At 33.8% G+C, this 25,711-nt stretch overlaps 1 long non-coding RNA gene across 1 annotated transcript; it reads right to left on the bottom strand.

Annotated features, from left to right (window-relative positions):
- Positions 1-1,551: 1,551 nt before the first annotated feature.
- Positions 1,552-25,420, bottom strand: LOC149535933 (uncharacterized). Its single transcript, XR_016356969.1, has 2 exons — positions 25,008-25,420; positions 1,552-1,759 (listed from the first exon to the last, which is right to left on the bottom strand). It is a non-coding gene; the product is annotated as an uncharacterized LOC149535933 (long non-coding RNA).
- Positions 25,421-25,711: the final 291 nt, after the last annotated feature.

The following is a 25,711-nucleotide window of genomic DNA, read 5'->3' as shown; positions in this document are numbered from 1 at the left end:
GCTTCAAGAAAAATGATGGCATCTGGATATGGAAATTTCCCTAAATTGGTCGCATGGTGTATCTAGCATGATGTGAGATCACTAAGGAGATCATATAAGTTCATCTATCACATGGTGTTTAGTCCTTCAAATTTTTTGCATGTATCTACATGTGCTTGATAATTATTATACATGCCTTAGGCTTATGAAGCCCTCTTTTAAATATGCACTTATAATAGGCGAGATTGGCTTATCTAGAATGAGCATGAATTAACAACTTTGCCAGGGAAGGTGACCTTTGCCGTAGGATGGGACATGCCCTAATCAAGTGCGCAAATTTGTTTGATTGCTAGGAGTGCAAGTTAGGTGATCTGATGGTCGCACATGGGGAGTAATGTGCAGAGATGGAGGAATAATAATGGTTATGCAAATGTTTTTGATATTTTGAATTATGATTAAATATTGTCAAAAAAAAAGTATTTAATTGCTCATATTTTTGTAAATATGGGAGGAAGGATAATCTCCAAATTGTAAGGTTGAGCAATTAATCATCAATATAAATAGTTGTAAATATCGATGATCTTTTTATATGAGCGACGATGCTAGATTTTCTTATTGATTCTTTTCCCGTTGAGTTTTTTTGAATCAATTTTTTTATAAAATAATTATATATACAGTGGTTCACCCACTTTTGTCAAAAAAATTATATATATGTATATATCAAAAATATCCTTGCACCAATTATTTAAACTTCCATAGTAGGATGCCATCAATACTCTAATGTGAATGTTTTCAATTATTTCATGACTTATACAAATTTATGAATTAGACATAGATATTGAATGAACTATCTACATTTAACATCATTATCTATATAGAAGATATACAAAAATTTGATATCTCTTATGATCTAAAATTGTCAAATATAATAAGATGATTGAATATGAAGTAAAAACACATATTTAGTTTATTGAAATTTTGAACTTCAACAACCTTACTCCCCTTTTGACAAATTTTCATTTTTTACAATATTTTCATCAAAGTCTATGATTTGAATTATGTTGTATAGATCTACAACGTTACTAACATCAAGCGATCATTTGATCACATTACTCTAGTAATCTCAAACCCAATTAGACTAACAACCATATCAAATTGAAATCAAATAGCTTCTTTGAATTTATCAAAGATTGATGAAACAGTGTCTCAATAGAGGAAACTTGATACCAAGCAAATTTGAAAACTAAAAGACAAGATCCTTATTTTTTTAATGGAAAAACACATGTTGTTAAATAATAATATTCTCACAATGAGAGTATTCTTATTATCGACAATTAAAAAAAAAATCAAGAATTAATATTTATAAGAGCATTCTATATTTATAACTTTTCTAGCGTACTCCATTAGAAAATAAGATACTCATTGCATTTTCAAACTTTATTTTTCTAACATTATCACTAATCATCCTGATATTGTTTTCTCATAGATCTAATAATGAATCTTTAGCTTCTATATTATAAATCTATAAATATGCCATAATGTTATCTTAAACTTTTATATTGAAAATACACATAATCATAATAATAAATTACTAAATAGAAATCAAATTCTCTATTAAATCTTTTATATTACATTTAGTATTTTAAAAAATAGAATAAAATTTTAATTAATTGTAAAAATAATAATGTCAAAATAAATGACTCATTCTTTTGAAATTATTTACACCATTCAGAACTTTTCCGAAATCCAGATAAGCAGGCATCATAGAAAGCCGGCTAACCTGTAATATATGACACAGACCAATGCATAATGAATATTTTTAATTAAGATAAATCGTAAATCAACATAGTGGAGTGACGAAACCACTCAAGGTTAAAACAATAGACAATAGAATCGACATACATAAAAACAGAACAATAATAAAAGCAATTCTAATATATGGCCTGATTATGAGTATGAGGAACAGGATCTGTGACAATGAAATATGCAACTCAGTTAATCGAGTTGGGGATATGGATCTGGATATTCCCAACCAAATACAAATCCGATTCTCCTTATTATAATTTAAAAAATTTATTAGAAATTGAAGGAAATAAAAACCTTGGAGGTAGAGGAATACCAAATGACAATGACTGAAAGTAAGTTATGCAAGGCCTCTGTCAAGCATTTCTTGGTATCTTAGCGCAGAAGTTTGTCGTTCCAGCACAAGCTGCCGTTGAAAATTCGTTATAAAAATCTCGGCTTTTGTATTCACCGATTCTTCATCGCTGTGCACGGCTTTACTACAGACCTCTCTTCCTTCCTTCTCTATATTGACATATTCCTCATTCATTTCACCGCTAAAACTGCGATCTTTAGTAATACTGCGGGACTTAATGCAAGGTAACTTGATGCGCAAGAAAAGATCTTGCACCGTTTTTGTTCGTGTTCTCGAGGCTCTCTTTGTAAATGACAGCTCATGATTCATCTGGAAGCTAATGCTTTCTTCGCTCTTTTTCAAAAATCTGAGCTTTAAAAGGGCCTTTCGAAGAGCTGAACGAAATTGAGAAATCAACATATTCCGGACACAGATGCACAGAAACCCTTGGAGACAAATATAAGACATTGAAAGCTTTATATAAGAGAAATAATTTTCTGGAATAAGTCAGGCGCTGTGGAATTTTCATGGCAAAAAGGGCCAGCTTGCCCTGAAATTGTGATATTGTAAAGAATTTTCTTTTTCTTTTTTTTTCTACGCCTCTCCACAGCTTGTCGTCTCCAAGAAGCTTGCGCGTTCTGTTTACGGATAGTTTTATTTTGAAGTGACTAGTGGATTAACATAATTTACTGCCATGGCTAAATTATTATGGTAAACCCGTACAATCTATGTGGGGCCATCCTTTGGTGCTACGAAGTAGCTCAGAGCCTTCAGAAAAGAGAACGATTGCCCAAGGACGTGGCAAAATTTGTAATTGTAATTATGGAAATATATTTTAAGCAGTCATATTTCAGGGTAAGTTTTAATAATATGAATGATGAGTTAGAATAAATAATTGTGCTTTTAGTTTTTTATTCAAATAAATCAGTTTTAATATTATTGACATATTTTGGAAAATTATTTTTTATTTTTTTAAGCTTGATCTTTATTAAGGAAATTGAATGTAAATCCACAATTTTATATTGCTAGAGAATCTTAGTTTTGTTTTTAATTTAATGTTTTTAAGTTTTTTCTAATTAATTCAAACTTTTTATATTGCTTTTCTATTAGTGTTTATTTTTTTCATGTTTTATTTTAATTATGGTCTTTCAAGTTTAATTAGGATGTTTTCATATTAATTTATCAAATTATTACTTTCAATTTGAAAAATTGAAAATTTGGAATCTTCAATAACAAAATATCTATATCAATCAATACATAAAATAACATATCTAATTTAATAAAAATGAAAAAAATTCTACAGAGCAATGAAAAAAGCAAGGCAGTCATTTTATCAGAGAAATCGAAGTAGAAACCCTAGGTTGCCTCATTCGAATGGCAATTTTCCACAAATTTATCCAAACAACCATAGCAAAACACGGTTTTCTTTGGCTACCCAAGATTCTCATAAACACGCAATCACAATAGCAAACAGCTTGTCCTTCTTCGAGAATTTCAAAGAAAAGCATCAAAGTCATCAAAGGCATCAGGGGGCATGTTTGTTGCAAAAGACAGTTAATGAGCAAAGATCTACAACCAAAATTCCTCCTTTTTTGTCAAGTCTATCAGATAGCTCTAGATGTCATGCATTCTTCACCATTGATAACCTGGATAATCAATTTAGGGTTTTCAATTTAACCAAATATGCCCATCCTCATTTTTGCAGAATACCTCAAAAATCAGTAGATTTAGAATTTCATCAGCCCTTTGAATCACCTCATTCTGATAGGTCTAGATTTCTTTCTTCATTTGATACTACTGCCTTGAATTCATACATCCCCTCTCATCATTGTCATGTAATGATAAATGCCTTTACTCTGTCAAACCCTAAAAGTCCACGTGGCTCACAGTCTCTAGCAAAACCTGTAGATAACGCTATAATTATTTCCAATAAGGAAGTTGAAGAGACTTGGCTTGAATGTCAAAAGGGATGAATTTTTGCAGTTTGGAATGGTCCTCAGAAAGATTTCCCCCTTCTCTCTAAGTGGCTAGAAGAAAATTGCGATGAGTAGGTAAGTATTTCTCACTTCTCAGATAGGATTCTTTATTTACATTGCTTGGATGATTCTATTAAGAAACAATTCATTTCAGTATCTGAGTGTTTCTTTAACGGTCATGTGGTTAAATTTGTAGAATGGTCACATGATTTTAGAGTAGAAGGGCTAGACCTTATGATTCCAACTTGGTTTAATATCCAATCTTTATCTCCAGAGCTTCTCCAAATAGAGATTCTTAGATCTATAGGATTTTCTCTAGGAGAGCTTATTGGTATTGATTCCACCTTTTAGTGTTGTAACAATGTAAAAATGCTCATCAAAACCAAGTTTAATCAGTCTACATAGATGCAGAGGAAAGTAATAACTTTAACAAAGCTACATATGATCTAAAACTCAAAATTTATGAAGGCAAAATATCAGAGATTATAAGATTAGATGGCACTAACAAAATCAGATTCAAGAATCTACCTCTCACTTCAGATTTCAATAGTAAATTCCCATGGTTAAGAATCATGAAAAAATGAGTCATAGATATCTAGATCAGAACATCTCTACAACTTCCCATGAGGAGTTTGAGTTACAGATAGAGTCATTTTGTATAGAAGGGACAGTTAGTAGATGGATAGAGGATTCTCTAACAGACAAAGTTAAGCTCAAATCAGTCATAGTGGTTGACCATAAGGAAAAACAAGAATTAACAAATGATTTTAATTCTATCAAGAAACGAAAATCCAAAGGAAAGAAAAAATCATCAAAAAGTAGCAGGGGTCAGAGAAAGATAGCAGAAAATGTCATAGTCAAGGAAAAAAATGAACACAAAAAATCATAGCATCTATAGGAAAAGCTAATACACAAAGAAAAAAGAAAAAGAAAAATCCAATATCACCACAGCAAATCTTAAGGAGACAGAGTTCCAACCTGATGATAAGTGCTAAGTGTTCTATTTATTCTCATGAGAGATGGATTCATGTTGAATCACTACTCATGAAACATGGGTCAATGAGTTCGACTCAAAATTACACAATTAAATCCTGATAGCAATATCACAATTTGACTTGTTGTGGAAACTATCTCCTACTTATCAATTGATGAGCGTAAGGGGCTTTCTAATGAATGGTTCATTAGGCACAACACTTCGTGAAGGTTTTACAAATGGGTTGCAAGCTTTGGGTTTAACTGTGGAGGAAACTTCATAGTTAAGCGCACTCAGGTTGGAGTAGTACTAGGATGGGTGACCTCCCACAGAGTCTCTGTGCTTCACCCCTATGAGCATCACCTAGATCCAATGTGTGCTAAGTGTTCCATTTATTCCCATGAGAGATGGATTCATGTTGAATCACTACTCACGAAACATGGGTCAATGAGTTTGACTCAAAATTACACAGTTAAATCCTGATAGCAATATCACAATTTGACTTGCTGTGGAAATTATCTCCTACTTATCAATTGATGAGCTTAAGGGGATTTCTAATGAATGGTTCATAAGGCACAATACTTGGTGAATGTTTTACAAATGGGGTTGCAAATTGGACCAACTGAGGGAAAGTGACATCATTAATTGTCATGTTAGGAGTGTTGAGGATGCTATTTAGAATTTTCTCCCTATAGAAAGACTGTAACTAGACAAGGAAACCTTCTACAAAAGTATTATACATCCACAAATTTTTGTTGGTCTGTCCTGACTGATAAAAATTAGTATATTGCTCACTATAGTAGGCATCAAAATGTTTCATATCGCAAATGTGATTTTCCTTAAAACGTTTGTAGGCAGCTCTTTGTTCATTATCATGTTGACCAACAAACATTCTATACAATGCTTCACATATAGTATTTACACCGCTATTGATGAGATCATCTTTATAAATAGGTGTCAAAGAATCCCATGTTGATCAGGCTATACTCGTTAGTGCATTCAAAGCCTTTCTAATTGCTTGATCTTGAGAAAGATTGGCTGCATACATGGCATTATCTATCCAAGTTCTGAATGCATCTATGGTGGCTTTATTCTTGATGGGACCATAGTCTTCAAAGTTGACTAATGGCGGAACATTTTCAGAGAAAACATGTAACTAATTATATGGTCCTCTAGCTTCTTGTTTAACCATATTAACATTCTTCCATTGGCCGGTCTTAGGATCAAACTCCTGGAGTTTGCGCTTCAACACATCAAGGGTGAGAGCTTTTCCTTTAGACTTACTTTGGAGTCTAACAAGGTCTTGGGAAGAATCAGGGAACATAGACTGTGGGCCTTGCACTTGGCTCTTAGTGGCTATGGCTTGTTCAATTTTTGTAGTCACAGTGGTTAAGGTTTGTGAGAAACCTTGAGTGTCAGCCAAGTGTTGAGAGAAAAGCTGGGTAATAGTTTGATCAATGCGAGCAGTGGTTTGAGCAAGAGTATGCAATTCTTGCAGTTGGCAAGTATTATCGGTCCACCACGCTTTAGCAGAGGTGTGAAAAGTAGCATAGGTTTGCTTCAAAGCAGTAATATCAGCTTGGATGCTGGAATTAAGGTAGGTATTTAGGTGAGACTCAAGGGCTTGTAGCTGAGCAAGGACTGTATGGAAATTAGCATTAACGCTAGCTTCAACTTTCTAGTGAGTGAGTTAAGCTTGCACAAAATTATGATGTAAATCTTGTTTAAAAAGCAAGGCCTTTCGAATACACAGATTGGCATAGTTCAACATTTTGGTTTGGGTGGTTGCATCAGGCTGACCAGAGGCAACAACATGATGAGGCCAAAATAGGATGTTGAATTTATCATCAGAGGACTGCAAAATGAAATCATTAAAAGGTGGTACTTTGGGTTCTTCAAACTTATCTTCAGAGAAAGAAGTCTTTTGACTAGAGAGGATCATTCAAACATGAAACGATGGTTGAACAAAGGGACAATGATTACATTGGAGACTGCCATCATCAAGCTTAGTGAACTGAGAATGTGAATAGTTAATAGCTTGTTGAGTGAATGGATTAGATACCACATTTTTTTCTTCAAATGATCATTGACATATAGTACAAAACAAAGAACCAGTTAGATTAGGAACTGCATTATCATGGCAACAGTTTGGCTGTGGCCTATGACTCAAATTAGAGATTCGTGACAAAGAAGCATGAGATATGGGTAATTCAGTGGATGAGCTCGAAGGATGATTATCATCAAAGGATATGCGAGCTTCATGAGCGATTTCTTGCACACTAGCGATAGTGGTTAAATTGTGAGGGCCATCCAATTGCTTAAGTGCTCGGACATCTATAATCCATTTTTTTGGAACTTTGATATCAGTTAAGTTAATCATGTGAGGCACAGTTAACTAGGCACCTTTGGATTCTATTTGCCAGAGGAGAGAATGCTTGGCTTTAGACTTATCTGCTTTGGGATCCTTAACAATGGGCACCATTGTATTAAACAAACGACCATATAGAGCAAAGAAAAAAGCATGTGTTCTTGATCTAGGTTTCATATCTAAATACTGGGTACCAAACTGAAACATTAAGATTTTATCCAAATGGTCATTAAGAAGACTTATAGCAAAATTTGGAACAACATCAAAAGTAGTGGCTCTTGCAACCATAGGGGCAAAAATGCCTCCCATTAACATATCAGTATAATGATTATGTCTAACATCAAGGAGAGTCATGACAACTATGGCAGGAATGCCTTTGCGATATAAGGGTTCAACACCAGCAACAATATGACCTATATGTAAATACTTAAAACCATTTTTTTGCTTGGCCTATTTGATGAGACCTTGGATTTCTTTACTGGTCAATAGATTAATGAAACTATGAGGCTGGTCATTCTTAGCCACTACTTGCATTTCAATGAGCTTACATACAAACTTAGACTTATATGAAAGAAACCCTAGATCACCACAAATTTCAGTCCATTTCTTAGATGATCACTTAAAACGTTAAGATGGAAGCTCAAATTTACCATGATCAGATGCAAAACTATCTTTATCTATATTGACATCATGTATTGTATCAAACATAGAGCTAAGACATACAAGTGAATCTTTCGAATTCTTGTTATCATTCTCAATATGCTGGAATTCTTCCATCCTGTATCGTCTACAAAACGGTATGAGTTGTGCTACATTCCCTGCCTCGAAGATGCCTTTCACATAGCTAGATAATGAGGACTTGCTTCACACATGAACCAAACAGAACAACAAAGAGACATAATAGAATCCAGATAAGGAACTCAAGAATTGCAAAAGATTGCTTATATATTAAACACCAGGCTCTGATACCAAATATATAGGATACAAGATCTTATGTATATACAGAATATCATGGAAAAAATCTTAGAATATCAACACACTATAGACACATATTTCAGTGAAGATAGTCTGATTTCTGATCTTCCTTTCGGAAGAGAGCATACTCTCTATGTCCTTCTGAAATGTTTTCTAAACACTCAGAGCTTTCTAGACTTCAACTGAACTTGACTTGAACTTAGAACCTCTTGCCCCCTAATGGAGAGATGGATGCCCTTATATAGGATGAGCACCGAATTTTACAATACAAGGGAGTTTACAATAATTGGAATTCGTCCATAGAAAATGGACACATGTCCAGACTCCTCGAAGCCTTATCACAAAGGAATCTTTCAAATTAACTTTACAAAAGAGATTCATTATTACACACATCTTTTTGACATGAGAAGGATAACTTGTAGTTACTTTAACGGTGTAACTTGACCTCCTTTATACCATGGTAGGGTCCATGCTTAATCTTTATTCTCTTAGGATTAAGTGACTCAGATCAGTAACATCCCCACTGATTAAGTTAATATCTGTGCCTTTTGGGTGACTCGGCTTCAGGATCATATCCTTCTTCTGAGCTAGAAGGAGATGGATGATTTTCTTACCATAGATGTTCTAAGCGGTCTTCAATAGATTGTTCCTTCCACAGGATGCTACGATCAAGGTGAACATAAGATGTAGGTTGACTGGTACCAACGCCTGTTATGTGAGGAAGAGTAGTGAATTTGGTAAACATCCAGAGGGGTTTGTGTGGAGTGGCGAAATGATGAAGATTGCGCAATTCAATAGTGTCACGCTGCACAAGGCTTGGACCAAAGTGATAAAAAATAAACTGGTTTATTGGGTTAGAGATTTATGAATAAAAATCTAGTTTATGCAAATAACCATAATTTACCTCGATGGGCATCAAGGCATGAGAGTGAGGATACAAACCTCGAAAATACATTTCAAAAGGATCTCCTGAGGCTAGCCATCTTCGTTGATTGGGAATATGAGCCATGTCACCCTTCTGATGATAAAATTCAAAAATATTTGGCTCATACTACTACCAATGCAACACTGTTTGAATGGTCGATTCATATCTTGAGTAGTACTTATATTCGCAATCAACGAAGATGGCTAACCTCGGGAGATCCTTTTGAAATGTATTTTCGAGGTTTGTATCCTCACTCTCATGCCTTGATGCCCACTAAGGTAAATTATGGTTATTTGCATAAACTGGATTTTTATTCATATATCTCTAACCCAATAAACCAGTTTATTTTTTATCACTTTGGTCCAAGCCCTGTGCAGTGTGACACTATTGAACTATGCAATCTTCATCATTTTGCCACTCAGCACAAACCCCTCTGGATGTTTACCAAATTCAATACTCTTCCTCACATAGCAAGCATTGGTACCAGTCAACCTACAACTTATGTTCGCCTTGATCGTAGCATCCTGTGGAAGGAAGAATCTATTAAAGATCGCTTATAATGTCTATGGCAAGAAAATCATCCATCTCCTTCCAACTCAGAAGAAGGATATGATTCTGAAGCTGAGTCACCCAAAAGGCGCAAATATTAACTTAATCAGTGGGGATGTCACTGATCTGAGTCACTTAATCCTCAGAGAATAAAGATTAAGCATGGAGCCTACCATGGTATAAAGGAGGTCAAGTTACACCTCTAAAGTAATTATGAGTTATCCTTCTCATGTCAAAAAGATGTGTGTAATAATGAATCTCTTTTGTAAAGTTACTTTGAAAGATTCCTTTGTGATAAGGCTTCGAGGAGTCTGGACATGTGTCCATTTTCTATGGATGGATTGCAATTATTGTAAACTCCTTTGTATTGTAAAAGTCGATGCTCATCCTATATAAGGGCATCCATCTCTTCATTAGGGGCAAGAGGTTCTGAGTTCAAGTCAAGTTCAGTTGAAGTCTAGAAAGCTTTGAGTGCTTAGAAAACATTTCAGAAGGACATACAGAGTATGCTCTCTTCCGAAAGGAAGATCAGAAATCAGACTGTCTTCACTGAAATATGTGTCTGTAGTGTGTAGATATTCTAAGATTTTGTCCATGATATTCTGTATATATATAAGATCCTGTGTATTTGGTATCAGAGCCTGGTGTTTAATATATAAGCAATCTTTTGCAATTCTTGAGTTCCTTATCTGGATTCTATTCTGTCTCTTTGTTGTTCTGTTTGGTTCATGTGTTAAGTAAGTCCTCGTTATCTAGCCGTGTGAAAGGCATCTTTGAGGCAGGGAAGGTAGGATAGCTCATACCGTTTTGTAGAAGGAAACAGGATGGCATAATTCCAACATATTGAGAATGATAACAAGAATTCGGAAGATTCACTTGTAAGTCTTAGCTTTGTGTCTGATACAATACATGATGTCAATATAGATAAAGATAGTTTTGCATCTGATCATGGTAAATTTGAGCTTCCATGTGAACGTTTTAAGTTACCATCTAAGAAATGGACTGAAATTTATGGTGATCTAGGGTTTCTTTCATTTAAGTCTAAGTTTGTATGTAAGCTCATTGAAATGCAAGTAGTTGTTAAGAATGACCAGCCTCATAGTTTCATTAATCTATTGACCAGTAAAGAAATTCAAGGTCTCGGCAAACAGGCCAAGCAAAAAAAATGGTTTGAAGTATTTACATATAAGTCATATTGTTGTTGGTGTTGAACTCTTGTATCGCAAAGGCATTCCTGCCACAGTTGTCATGACTCTCCTTGATGTTAGACATAATCATTGTACCAATATGTTAATGGGAGGCATTTCTGCCCCTATGGCTGCAGGAGCCACTGCTTTTGATGTTGTTCCAAATTTGTCTATAAGTCTTCTTGATGACCATTTGGATAAAATCTTAATGTTTTAGTTTGGTACCCAATATTTAGATATGAAACCTAGATCAAGAACACATGCTTTGTTCTTTGCTCTATATGGTCGTTTGTTTAATACAACGGTGCCCATTGTTAAGGATTTCAGAGAAAATAATTCTAAAGCCAAGTATTCTCTCCTCTGGCAAATAGAATCCAAAGGTGCCTAGTTAACTGTGCCTTGCATGATTAACTTTTCTAATATCAAAGTTCCAAAAGAATGGATTATAGATGTCCAAGCACTTAAGCAATTGGATGCCCCTCACAATTTAACCACTATTGCTAGTGTGCAAGAAACCGCTCATGAAGCTCGCATATCCTTTGATGATAATCATCTTTCAAGATCATCCACTTAGTTACCCATATCTCATGCTTCTGCGTCACGAATCTTGACTTTGATTCGTGGGCCACAACCAAACTATTGCCATGATAATGCAGTTCCTAATCTGACTAGTTCTTTGTTTTGTACTATATGTCAATAGTCATTTGAAGAAAAACCTGTGGTATCTAATCAATTAACTCAACAAGCTATTAACTGTTCACATCCTTAGTTCACTGAGCTTGATGACTGTAGTCTCCAATGTAATCATTGTCCCTTTGTTCAACGAATGTTTCATGTTCGAATGATCCTCTTTGGTCAATAAACTTCTTTTTCTAAAGATAAGTTTGAAGAACCCAAAGTACCACCTTTTAATGATTTCATTTTGCAGTCCTCTGATGATAAATTCAGCATCCCATTTTGGCCTCATCATGTTGTTGCCTCTAGTCAGCTTGATGCAACCACCCAAACCAAAATGTTGAACTACGCCAATCTGTGTATTCAAAAGGCCTTGCTTTTTCAACAAGATTTACATCATAAGTTTGTGCAAGCTGAACTCACTCGCCAGAAAGCTGAAGCTAGTGTTAATGCTAATTTCCATACTGTCCTTGCTCAGCTACAAGCCCTTGAGTCTCGCCTAAATACCCACCTTAATTCTAGCATGCAAGCTGATATTACTGCCTTGAAGCAAACCTATGCTACTTTTTGCACCTCTGCCAAAGCGTGGTGGATCGATAATACTCGCCAACTGCAACAATTGCATACTCTTTCTCAAACCACTACTCGCATTGATCAAACTACTACCCAGCTTTACTCTCAACAGTTGGCTGACAGTCAGGGTTTCTCACAAACCTTAACCACTGTGACTACAAAAATTGAACAAGCCATAGCCACTAAGAGCGAAGTGCAAGGCCCACAGTCTATGTTCCCTGATTCTTCCCAAGACCTTGTTAGACTCCAAAGTAAGTCTAAAGGAAAAGCTCTCAACCTTGATATGTCGAAGCCCAAACTCTAGGAGTTTGATCCTAAGACAGACCAATGGAAGAATGTTAATATGGTTAAAATAGAAGCTGGAGGACCATATGATCAGTTACATGTTTTCTCTGAAAATCTTCCGCCATTAGTCAACTTTGATGACTATGAACCCATCAAGAATAAAGCCACCATAGATGCATTCAGAACTTGGATAGATAATGTCGTGCTTGCAGCCAATCTTTCTCAAGATCAAGCAATTAGAAAGGCTTTGAATGCACTAACGGGTATAGCCCGATCAACATGGGATTCTTTGACACCTATTTATAAAGAAGATCTCATCAATAGCGGTGTAAATACTATATGTGAAGCATTTTATAGAATGTTTGTTGGTCAGCGTGATAATGAACAAAGAGCTTCCTACAAACGTTTTAAGGAAAATCGCATTTGCGATATGAAACGTTTTGATGCCTACTGTAGTGAGCAATATACTAATTTTTATCAGTCAGGATAGACCAACAACAATGTGTGGATGTATAATACTTTTCTAGAAGGTTTCCCTGTCCAGTTACAGTCTTTCTATAGGGAGAAAATTCTAAATAGCATCCTCAACACTCTTGACATTACAATTAATGATGTCACTTTCCCTCAGTTGGTCCAATTTATCAAGGAAACCAATAGTGATCTATGTACTGAGAAACAAACCAGAAAGAAAAAGAAAGAAGTTATGCATTATTTAAAAATAGGTCTGTGTCAGTGTAAAGCCAACAGTTATGGGTGTTTTCAACATAAGAAAACACATAAATCTCATAGGAGATTTAAAGGTTATTCTGAGAAGAAATCCTTTTCTTCCAAGCCTTTCAGAAAATCTAAGCATAAAAAAGTGTTTGTAAGAAATAAAAGGAAAGTTCGCAGAAAGGATTTTTCTCCTACTTGTTACATTTGTAAAGGAGCACATTATGCTAACAAATGTTCGGATAAAGGTAAAAAGAATTCTAAGAGAGTTCGTACTCTCACAGAAGCTAAACTAGATACTTTGCCTCTAACGATTGTTTCAGAACCTTCAAATTCTGAAGATATTTTGCTTACAGAAAGCTCTAGTGAAGATGAAGCTCCAAATGACAAGCAAGTCCACCAAATTAAATAGAATCCAGAGCCAAAAGAAACTCCGTAGTTAAGCGCACTTAGGCTAGAGTAGTACTGGGATGGGTGACCTCCTGGGAAGTCTCGATGCTTCACCCCTATGAACATCACCTAGATCCAATGAGTGCTAAGTGTTCCATTTATTCTCATGAGAGATGGATTCATGTTGAATCACTACTCATGAAACATGGGTTAATGAGTTTCACTCGAAATTACACAGTTAAATCCTGATAGCAATATCACAATTTTACTTGCTATGGAAATTATCTCCTACTTATCAATTGATGAGCTTAAGGGCCTTTTTAATGAATGGTTCATAAGGCACAACACTTGGTGAAGGTTTTTCAAATGGGGTTGTAAGCTTTGGATTTAACCGTGGAGGAAACTCCGTAGTTAAGTGCGCTCAGGCTGGAGTAATACTGGGATGGGTGACCTCCCGAGAAGTCCCGGTACTTCACCCCTATGAGCATCACCTAGATCCAATGAGTGCTAAGTGTTCCATTTATTCTCATGAGAGATGGATTCATGTTGAATCACTACTCATGAAACATGGGTCAATGAGTTTGACTCAAAATTACACAGTTAAATCCTGATAACAATATCACAATTTGACTACTTGTGGAAATTATCTCCTACTTATCAATTGATGAGCTTAAGGGGCTTTCTAATGAATGGTTCATAAGGCACAACACTTCGTGAAGGGGGTTGCAAGCTTTGGGTTTAACTGTGGAGGAAACTCCGTAGTTAAGCGTGCTCAGGTTGGAGTAGTACTGGGATGGGTGACCTCCTGAGAAGTCCTGATGCTTCACCCCTATGAGCATCACCTAGATCCAATGAGTGCTAACTGTTCCATTTATTCTCATGAGATATGGATTAATGTTGAATCACTACTCATGAAACATGGGTCAATGAGTTTGACTCAAAATTACACAGTTAAATCCTGATAGCAATATCACAATTTGACTTGTTGTGGAAATTATCTCCTACTTATCAATTAATGAGCTTAAGCAGCTTTCTAATGAATTGTTCATAACACACAACACTTGGTGAAAGTTTTGCAAATGGGGTTGCAAGCTTTTGGTTTAACCGTGGAGGAAACTCTGTAGTTAAATGCGCTCTGGCTGGAGTAGTAATGGGATGGGTGACCTCCCGGGAAGTCCCGATGCTTCACCCTTGTGAGCCTCACCTAGATCCAATGAATGCTAAGTATTCCATTTATTCTCATGAGAGATGGATTCATGTTGAATCACTACTCATGAAACATGGGTCAATGAGTTTGACTCAAAATTATACAGTTAAATCCTGATAGCAATATCACAATTTGACTTGCTGTGGAAATTATCTCCTACTTATCAATTGATGAGCTTAAGGGGCTTTCTAATGAATGGTTCATAAGGCACAACAGTTGGTGAAGGTTTTACAAATGGGGTTGCAAGTTTTGGATTTAACCGTGGAGGAAACTCCGTAGTTAAGCGCGCTCAGGCTGGAGTAGTACTGGGATGGGTGATCTCCTGAAAAGTCTCGATGCTTCACCCCTATGAGCATCACCTAGATCCAATGAGTGCTAAGTGTTCCATTTATTCTCATGAGAGATGGATCCATGTTGAATCACTACTCATGAAACATGGGTCAATGAGTTTGACTCAAAATTACACAGTTAAATCCTGATAGAAATTTGACTTACTGTAGAAATTATCTTCTACTTATCAAGAAAAGAAAACTTCATATTACACTGTCAATTTAAAATAACCAAAATCCACACTTACCTCTAGATTATGTTGCCCATATGACTTCCAAGTTACTTCCTCGCATCTGAAAAAAGCCTAATCTCAGCGCCAATCATTTCGACCCTCCTTCGAATCTATTTAGTGCGTTACAGACGTCTTGTTTCCAAAGAAAGTCCATTCCTCGTTACTTTCCAGGCGATCTTCATCCTGACATGATTCTTTACGTCAATGCTATGTGCGTTGTTTCCTGTTCAGATGAATTCTTGGCAATTGACAGAAATCAGTTTTACAGAGCTTAGAAGTCAAATTGACAGAATGAGAGGTCACTGGTTCGAATCTCTGTAAGGGCATATCGAATGGATGAAGGAAATTCATTGAAACTGCCATCCTCAAAGCCCTTCAATCTAGATATTTTCTCTTGTAATATATAAATGGTGGTGGTTGAAGTACGCATCACCTTGAGGGTGATCTTGGATAGCTCTAGGGAATTGTTCTCCAATTTTTTTTTATCATTTTTTTATATTACCAATTTTTGTCTATGCAAGCCCATAGTTACTACATTAGCCACTCAAAACATTCTTGTCTCCCATAGATATGCCCACAGTATCACTAGTAGAGGTGGTATCAATTAGGGAGTTGCATTTATTACATTCTTCATCTTTCTGTGTGAGGTCCAAGGACTCAGATTTAACACTCAAAAATAAATTGAAAAGTTCCTTTTAAATAACCAAGTCTCCTTAGCATGGTTATTTTATTGATGTCTCTTAGGCTTTCTAGTATCTTTATCTTCAACGTGATTCTTCTTAAAACAATTACCCATCCTTTGGGGTTTAGTAGCGAGCCTAGTGGAGCAACAAGGGACACTTGTTTATTCAACATCGAAGCCAATGTATTGAATGTTTAACTTGGAGTTTTTGGTGTTCTTCACTTTCAATTAGGTGGGTGGGTCACTTCTTTTTGTCATTAGGCTTCAAATGGGACTCAAATTCAGGGAAGTTTTCAAAGGAAGTTTGTAGAGTTTTGTGTCTCTTGATAAATTTCCTTTTGCTATGACCTAAGACATCCATAATACTTGTACGGGAAGGGGTCAGGAAAGATTGAGTCTCTTAAGCAATAACTTGGTGGGGGAAACACAAAGTGAGGTAAATGTGATAAAGTATAAACACGAGCTATTGATGGAGAATGGTGTAATATATTTGCTATACATAACGAAATTAATGAGCTTTGTAACTATAAACTCCAGCAAATGCAGGAGAAAGAAAAGAATGGAAATCAAATCATAATTTTAGAGTTTATTAAGGAAAGACATATGGGAATAGTAATAACCCCCAAACCTACTCTCCAATGTGAAATATTTCATGATACATCAAGTCCCATGGTGATGGTAACTCTTCTCTATTAAAACCTTGAAAAAATCTCATTAACATTTAAATGGTACACAAGAACTAGTTCAGGCTAGCCCCATCCAACATGACTCGTTTTCTTCCACTTTTGACCTCTATAGACAAGCACATGGCTTGAAAAATGACATCCTCATCAATTTCAAACAAAATTGCACCCATAGCAACTCTCTTCTTAGACCAGGATGAAACAAACCAATGGGAGAGAGTTTTTCATATAGTCAGTGATAGAAAAATGAAACATTTAGGGGTGGCAAAGAGAATTCTTGGGATGCATACAGTTAGTGATAGAAAAATGAAACAACTCAAATTATCTCAAGAAACATATATTTTGAAAATATTAGCTAGATTCAATATGAAGAATGCTAAACCCATTAGTACTCTTTTGCCTGGTCATTTTCACTTATATTTAGTTATGTATCCTAAAAAATAAGAACATCAAGGTAACATAAAGTACATGTTATAAATTCATCAATAGTTAGTGGTCTCATGTATTGTACTTATCTAGATATTTCTCATGAAATGGGAGTTGTGGGGATACTTATTAGTAATCTAGGTAAATCACATTAGTAAGTAGTACATTGGATCCTCGGGTATTTGAAAGGTACTTTATATCATGAAGTATGTTTTTGTGGTAAGAATTCTTAACTAAAGGGATATGTTGATTCACAATGGCTAGGCACTTCATTAAATGACATTTTACTACTTATTATGCATTTTAATTTTCTGAGGCACCAATTAGTTGAGACTCTCAGTTACAAATGTTCTATTGATTCTAAATACATTTCCCTCACTAAGGGAGCTAAATAAATGATATGGTTGCAGTGATAATTGGGTGAAGTATTGTGTAAGCAATCAAATTTGACTCTATTTTGTGATAGGAGTGGTATTATTCACTTGTCCAATAATTTGACATTTCACAATCAAACAAAACATATAAAGTTTTGATATCATTTTATTCACCTTGATATTGAAGAGAGTAAAATGGAGGTGGAGAAAATCGACATGAAGAAGAATGTAGTCAATATGTTGACAAAGGTTGTATATACCTAGAGAGAAGTTGTCCATATTAGCACATTTCTCTTAAGGATGTCTTTTGAAACTAACTTTAGAAGTTGTCTCTTTTGATCAATTTTTTATAAGTGTAGTTGTTATCTGAATGTATTGCAATTCAAAATTGATAATCAGAAGTAATCCATTATTAGAAAAATTACTATAAAAATCATATTCTTCTTTATCAATTTTTTTAAAAGAAAATTATTTATCATTTTTGAAGTTCTTTTTATCTAAAATTTGTATCATCATATTTATGATTTCTCTTTAATACAAGGTATAGATCCTCGCATGTTGCTTTGATATATGATTATGACAAACTATGAAATTTATATAACTAATAGACTACATAAATTAAATATATATCATCATATGCTACAATACTCCTCATAAATATTGTCTAATTATTGTAGACAAAGTAATAACTTCAATCTTCCATCATTTAGTCAAACAATCATAAGTCCTTGTAAGAATACTATTTTCACAATCTATGGATCCATGATATTCACATAAATGAATCTTAGGGTCCATTTGGTTTGTGGAATTTAAAAAACCCAGATATCTACAAACCTTGGTTTAGCCAAATCAAGGTTTTGTATATCTTCATTCCAATTTTTGAGATTTTACTGAAACCGTTTGTTTCACTCAAAAGATGCGTGTGCTAATTCCATTTTGCAAATTTTGAAACAAACACACAAATTTTCAAATCTGAGTTTTGAAAAAGCCAATTCCTGTCATCTTCTAGGAACCAAATGGACCCTTAGAGTATGGTTTGCTCAAAGCACAATAAATGATGAACAAACACCCTTGAGTTTTATTTGTTTATCCTATGTATCAACTCTCATTTATGTCATCTCATTATTTCAGTTCTAGTTTGCTACCAAATATGTGAACTTGCACGACAGTCATGGTGAGATGGGTTTAGTCTTGCTAAGAATCCTAGTCAGTTTGACTTCATTAACATGAAATATAACTGCTTTTACATGGTTTTCGTTTCCAACAAGTTTGCGCGTATGCTTTGGAAATTATAAGTTACATTTAAACGAATCATTCTTCTAAAAAATGCTTCCAAGATGCTCATAATTGACTATCATTCGTGAATCATGATATTAAACTCTTAAAGTCGTGGCTTTGAGATGGTTAAAAGAATGGTTATTGAAAAATGTAGAGAAACCATGACAAACATTCACTTTTATACAAAGATAACTCAAGTGGTCATGTCTCTTTCTCTTCTATGTGGCAATTTGAGCTCTACTTTCGAAAAGGAATTAATTTTCATTCAAGACAACTAAACTTTTATATTAATGGTGGATGCCAACATTCTGACATGTTAATCTTTGAAATAAATTGATTGTTGTTATAACGTTTATGCAAGATATCTATCAATGAGCGGCTTAATGGGCTCACTCAAACCATTGACTAATAGTGGTTAGGAGTGGGCCTAGCCACTCTTAACCAATACCACTAGACCAATGCATAATAGTGGCCCCAAGCTATTGGCTAAGAATGGCTGGGCCCACTCCTAGCCACTATTAGTCAATGGTTTGAGTGTGCCATTAAGCCTAGTCATATGTCAATAGTAATGCATTTTAAAATCAAGATCATAGACTTTAATGACAATTATTTTGGAAGAAATTATTTTACAATATTTTTTCATTTAAGTACTATTATCAATATATCTTTTTACTTTCACATCTTTTCATACTACTTTTAGTTCTTTATATATATATATATATATATATATATATATATATATATATATATATATATATATATATATATATATATATATATATATATATATAGTGATTTTCTCATATGCTCACCTTCCTTTTGTTTCATACACATTTTCTTCATGATATAAACTCCTTTTTTTTCCCCACTTTTGTGTCACATCATTAAACTATTTAACCTATTCCCCTTTCCAACAAATAATGTATTAAAGGAAAAGAATTGATCTTACTTCACGAATCATACAAACTAATATGTAAAAAATAAATCTATAGAAATCACTTGAAATGAAAATATCTTGATTAATTAAAATGAGTAGTGAAAAAGAAAATTATTGAGTGATTTTTTAATTAATTCACTTGAACAAAAAAAATTAAACTAAAAGTCAAATGTTGTAAGAACATTATCAGTAATAATACTATTTCATGTTTATTAGATGTAAGAAAAAAGAATTTTTAGTCATTGATGGATTCATCCATAGCCACTTATAAAATCACTACCTTCCATTCATGTTCAAGGAATATGGCTATAGAAGTAGTTGAGAAAGCATGTTTCTCCCTCTATTAGAAAAACACATTAGTGAAGATGATCAATTAATTAAGTAACATTATATTGTGAGCATTTAGAAAGGAAAACAAAATCTTAAACAAAGAGTGCACTATTTCAATTCCAAATGTTAACATTATAAGTTCTAGGCTATGCTTTTACATTAAATCAAATACAATAATATAAGGTTGAATAAATCATTTTCATTTAAGTTTGAAATTTTTATGAGAGTAAAAGTGACATATTTATAATTTATATAAAAATAATAATTTTAATCTTGTACAAGACAAGTATATTTCTTTTGAATATTTATGATTTATATTGTCTAAATTTCAATAATTTTCCTTCTTTTGTGCACCACCTTTGAAACTCCTTAAATGAAGTGTATATCATGATTATTTCCTTAAAATTTATTCCACAATGGTCAATATTTTTTTGATGATATACAATTGAGAAGTGTTTTCACATCCTCAATAGTTATCTCATTTTTAATTTGAATGATCTAGTTTGAATTAATAAAAATCAATATGTAAAGTTGGACCTGTTTTTCTTTAAATCCATCAAAAAAAATTGTTATAGAAAAAAAGTACCATGTATATATTTTTTCAATATTTATCATTTAATTGTCAAACATTAAGTTTTAGTCAATAAGATTAAAGAACTTATTATCTCTTCAAGAGATGCCAAACATTTAGAATAAATATGGCAATTGTAAGAGCGCATAAGATGCATCTACTAGGAGATACATCAAAACCACTAAGGATCTATTTGGCAATGGGAATTAAACTGGAATAAGTATATGTAAATTCTTAAATTTTGAATTCTCTGTTTGGGTGTACTATATCAGAATTGAGAGTAGGACCATGTATTTGAATTTTGACCCAAAACTGAGCATTTGCAATTCCTCCTAAATAGATGGAATATCAGATTCTCATTTGATATTTTTATTTTTGATAAAAATTTAGATCAGATGTTCCAAATCCATGATTAACAATAGAGTAACACACCATGTACATTGGAAGGTCTTGTTCTTATTCTTTTATAATTTTGATTATCACTTAAATGAAATCAAGCTAGTATGAATAGATCTATTAAGCTAATGAACTATCTAAATGTAATATGTATGTATTAAAATTATCCTTGCACCAATTATTTCTACCTCCATAGTAGGAGCATAAGACCTCAAGCTAGCAAGTATGTATCCAAACACCAAAACTCCATAGGCCAGAGTTGGTGATGGACCTGTAGCTTATTCAATACTCTAATGTGAATGTTTTCAATTGTTTCATGACTTATACAAATTTATGAATTAGACATAGATATTGAATGAACTATCTACATTTATAGAAGATATAAAAAAAATTTGATATCTGTTATGATCTAAAATTCTGAAATATAATAAGATGATTGAACATGAACTAAAAACACATATTTAGTTTATTGAAAGCTTGAACTTCAACAACCATACTCCCTTTTTTACAAATTTTCATTTTTTACCATATTTGCACCAAAAGTCTACGATTTGAATTATGTTGTATAAATCTACAACATTACTAACATCAAGGGATCATTGATCACATAACTCTAGTAATCTCAAACCCAATTAGACTAACAAACACATCAAATTGAAATCAAATAGCTTCTTCGAAATTATCAAAGATTAATGAAACAATGTCTCAATAGAAGAAACTTGACAAAAGAAAATTTGAAAGCTAAAAGAATAGGTCCTTATTCTTCTAATGGAAAAACACACGTTGTTAAAAAACAACATTCTCACAATTAGAGTATTCTTAATATCGACAGTAAGAAAATATATCAACAAAAAATATTTATAAGAGCATTCTAAGATCTATCATATATCTAACAATGAATATGGTAGAATAATAGGTTGATCTTGCTTTCCTATATTATAAATGTATAAATATGGCATAATGTAATCTTAAATTTTTATATTGAAAATACACATAATCATAATAAAAGCTTACTAAATAGAAAACAAATTCTCTATTAAATCTTTTATATTACATTTTCTATTTTTAAAAATAGAAAAAATATTAATTAATTGTAAAAAAAATAATGTTAGAAAAATGACTCATTCTTTTGAAATTATTTGATGAACAAAATATTATGAAAAAAATTATTTACACCATTCAGAACTTTCCTAAAATCCACATAAGTAAGCATCACAGAAATCCGGCCATACCTGTAATATATGACACAGGCCAATGAATGATGAATATAGCAACGTGATGAAACCACTCAAGGTTAAAACAATAGTCAATAGAATCGACATACTGATGAGGAGCAATCACAATAATGACAATCAAATAATAAATGATACAATTTTAAAAGGGAACTATATGGCAGAGTCCTCCTAGCACTTCTTACTCTTGAACTAGGGTTTTCTCAATCACTTGATTAAACACACTTCCAATCCCAACTAATAATGGATTCTCCAATCAGCAAATAAACCCCTTGTTTGCGTAGACTCTCTATTTTGTTTAATTCTGCACATGCTTGGTTAGTAATATATCATACATGTTAGAATAACTCTTTCCATGAGTATCAGGCCTTCATCCTCAAGGAAAGATCTTCATTTCCTTTAAAACCTACTACATCAAATAAATAATTAAGAGAAATCTACTGGTTTTGCAACAAGCATAACAACAAACCTATAATAACATGAAACTTATCAACAAAGTACTTGGAATGATGAAGGAAACCTTATTAATGCACTTGTAGAGCCAACCAATCGGTTTGCAAACCTCAATATGGGATTTGAGTTGCAGAATATCTAAGTTTTGATATTGTTGTTCACCAGTCTGTACATAAAGTCTTTCAATATTTTTCCTTTCTCTTTTACATTAGAGACTCTTTCCAATTTATAAGACACCATACAATAACTGATTCCATCCAACTATCATCGTTGAGTTGGGTATTTTAAAATTATTACCTTTTTTATTTAATGTTTGAACTTGAAAAACCATACAATTGTTTTATTAAACATTAAACTCATTTCTATACCTAAACCTATCTTGAAGACCTAATATTATTTTAGCATCATTATAGGTTCCAAGACTACCCAATTGATTTGATGACCTTGTTGATATATTCCTTCCTTCTAATTTGTTTTGATGATCTTTGCAGTCTTTATAATCTTCAACTGTGGCTTGAATATTTGAGGTGCTCCTGCACCACATACATAAAAACAGAACACTAAAAGAAACAATTAGAATTTTAAAAAAAAGTTCTGGCAAGTAGAGGAATACCAAATGGCAATGACTGAAAGTAAGTTATGCAAGGCCTCTGTCAAGCATTTCTTGGTATCTTAGCACAGAAGTTTGTCGTTCCAGCACAAGCTACCGGTGAAAATTCGTTCTAAAAATCTCCACTTTTGTATTCACTAATTCTTTATCATTGTGCACGGCTTTACTACAAACCTCTCTTCCTTCCTTTTCTATATTGAAATATTCCTCATTGATTTCACCGCTAAAAATGCAATCTTTAGTATTACTTTATGCAAGGTAACTTGATGTGCAAGAAAAGATCTTGCACCGTTTTTGTTCGTGTTCTCGAGGCTCTCTTTGTAAATGATAGCTCATAATTCATCTGGAAGCTAATGCTTTCTTCGCTCTTTTTCAAAAATCTGAGCTTTAAAAGGGCCTTTCGAAGAGCTGAACGCAATTGAGAAATCAACATATTCCGGACACAGATGCACAGAAACCCTTGGAGACAAATATAAGACATAAATTGGGGTCCGTTTGATTGTGGGAATAGGAATAGGGGAATAGGAATAGCTATTCTAGAATAGAAATTGGGGGTATATATTCCTATTCTCTGTTTGGTTCAGCTAGAATTTGATAGGGAATTCGCGGACCCAAAAAATTATGTTTTCTAAAATAAATAAAACTGGAGTAAGAATACGTATTTTAATTCCACCTATTTGGGTGGAATTGCATAACCTCATTTTTGGGCCAAAATTGGAATAGGCATTCCTATTTTATTTCTTATTCCAATTCTGATTTGGTGCATCCAAACAAAGAATTCAAAATTTTAAGAATTTACATATGCCTATTCCACTTGTATTCCTATTGTCAAACGGGCCTTCAAGTCAATATTTTGATATCAAATAGATTAGGGATAGGCTAATCTCCAAAACAAAGTCAAATTTTTTTTTTTTTCAGATTCGTCAAACATATTGATTTTTTTCCAATTTTTTGTCGTTTTACTGCAAACTAGATCATGAAGATCAAATGCTGAAATTTTCAAAATGTCCGTGATGTGGGAGGATAGCCTTGCCCTATTAGCTTTAGGAACTTTATCGGAATAGAAAAGTAAACATTTATTTTCTATTTCGAAACATGGAATAAATTAAAAATTACAAACACTACCATTGGCATTTTGAAACCTAACTATTCTTACCTCGTGTACTTTTTTAAAAAAAATTATGGAAGGTTCAAACCTGCTAAACAACCCAACTAGGCACAAAGCGTGCGAAATACCAATCAGTGAAAGCCTAGTGTACTTTTAAATCAAATCAAACAGCTATAATGTGGATGCTTAACAAAGCTCTGATAATGATTATGATTAATTTAACCATACCAATTAAGGATTTACAAATATAAAAGAATTTTACTCGTGGCACTTTATCTAATCTATACGTGAGTTTGCGGGTTTCCTGGACACTTTTTGAAATCAGTTTATTTTTCATTTTTATTTAAAAATTGCAAGGTAGTCAACTAATATGGCTACGAATTGAAAGATGACTTCACAGAAAAGAAAACTTCAAATTACACTATCAATTTAAAATTACCAAAATCCACACTTACCTCTGGATTATGTTGCCTACGTGACCTCCAAGTTACTTCCTCGCATCTAAAAAAAGCCTAATCTCAGCGTCAATCATTTCGACCCTCGTTCGAATCTCTGAACCTCCATTCTCATCGTATTTACTGCGTTGCAGACGTCCTGTATCCAGAGAAAGTCCATTCCTCGTTACTATCCAGGCGATCTTCGTCCTGACATGATTCTTTGCGTCGATGCTACGTACGTTGTTTCCTGTTCAGATGAATTCTTGGCAATTGACAAAAATCGGTTTGACAGAGCTTAGAAGTCAAATTGACAGAATGAGAGGTCACTGGTTCGAATCTCTGTAAGGACATATCGGATGGATGAAGGAAATTCAGATGGGCTTTCTTTAGGCATAGGAGCGTCAAGCCTCAAGCCTGTTGAAGTTAGTTCCCAAGGGATTATTTATTGGTAGGAGGAAGGAAATGCTTTAGATATTGGGAAAGTTTTATTCTTTGCAGAAAAACAGAGAGCATCGAGCATATGATGCTTTGGACGGTGGAAAAGAATAACATTCGTGTGTCTTTGCCATTTAGTGGATTTCATTATTCCTGCAAAAAAGCAAAACCCGCACTTTCAACGGTGGGATAGTCCTGAAATTTTTATTTCCCTACTTTTAGTTTTAATAGAAATCCATGACTTGGGCTTTTAGTGGCAAAGTTTGGATTTGTATTTTCTAACATAT

The sequence above is a fragment of the Cupressus sempervirens genome, chromosome 10 (genome assembly GCF_028749045.1).
Source record: "Cupressus sempervirens isolate cs-2001-9-10 chromosome 10, ASM2874904v1, whole genome shotgun sequence".
In the NCBI taxonomy this organism is placed as follows: Eukaryota; Viridiplantae; Streptophyta; class Pinopsida; order Cupressales; family Cupressaceae; genus Cupressus; species Cupressus sempervirens.
This window is presented reverse-complemented; position numbering and strand designations above follow the sequence as displayed.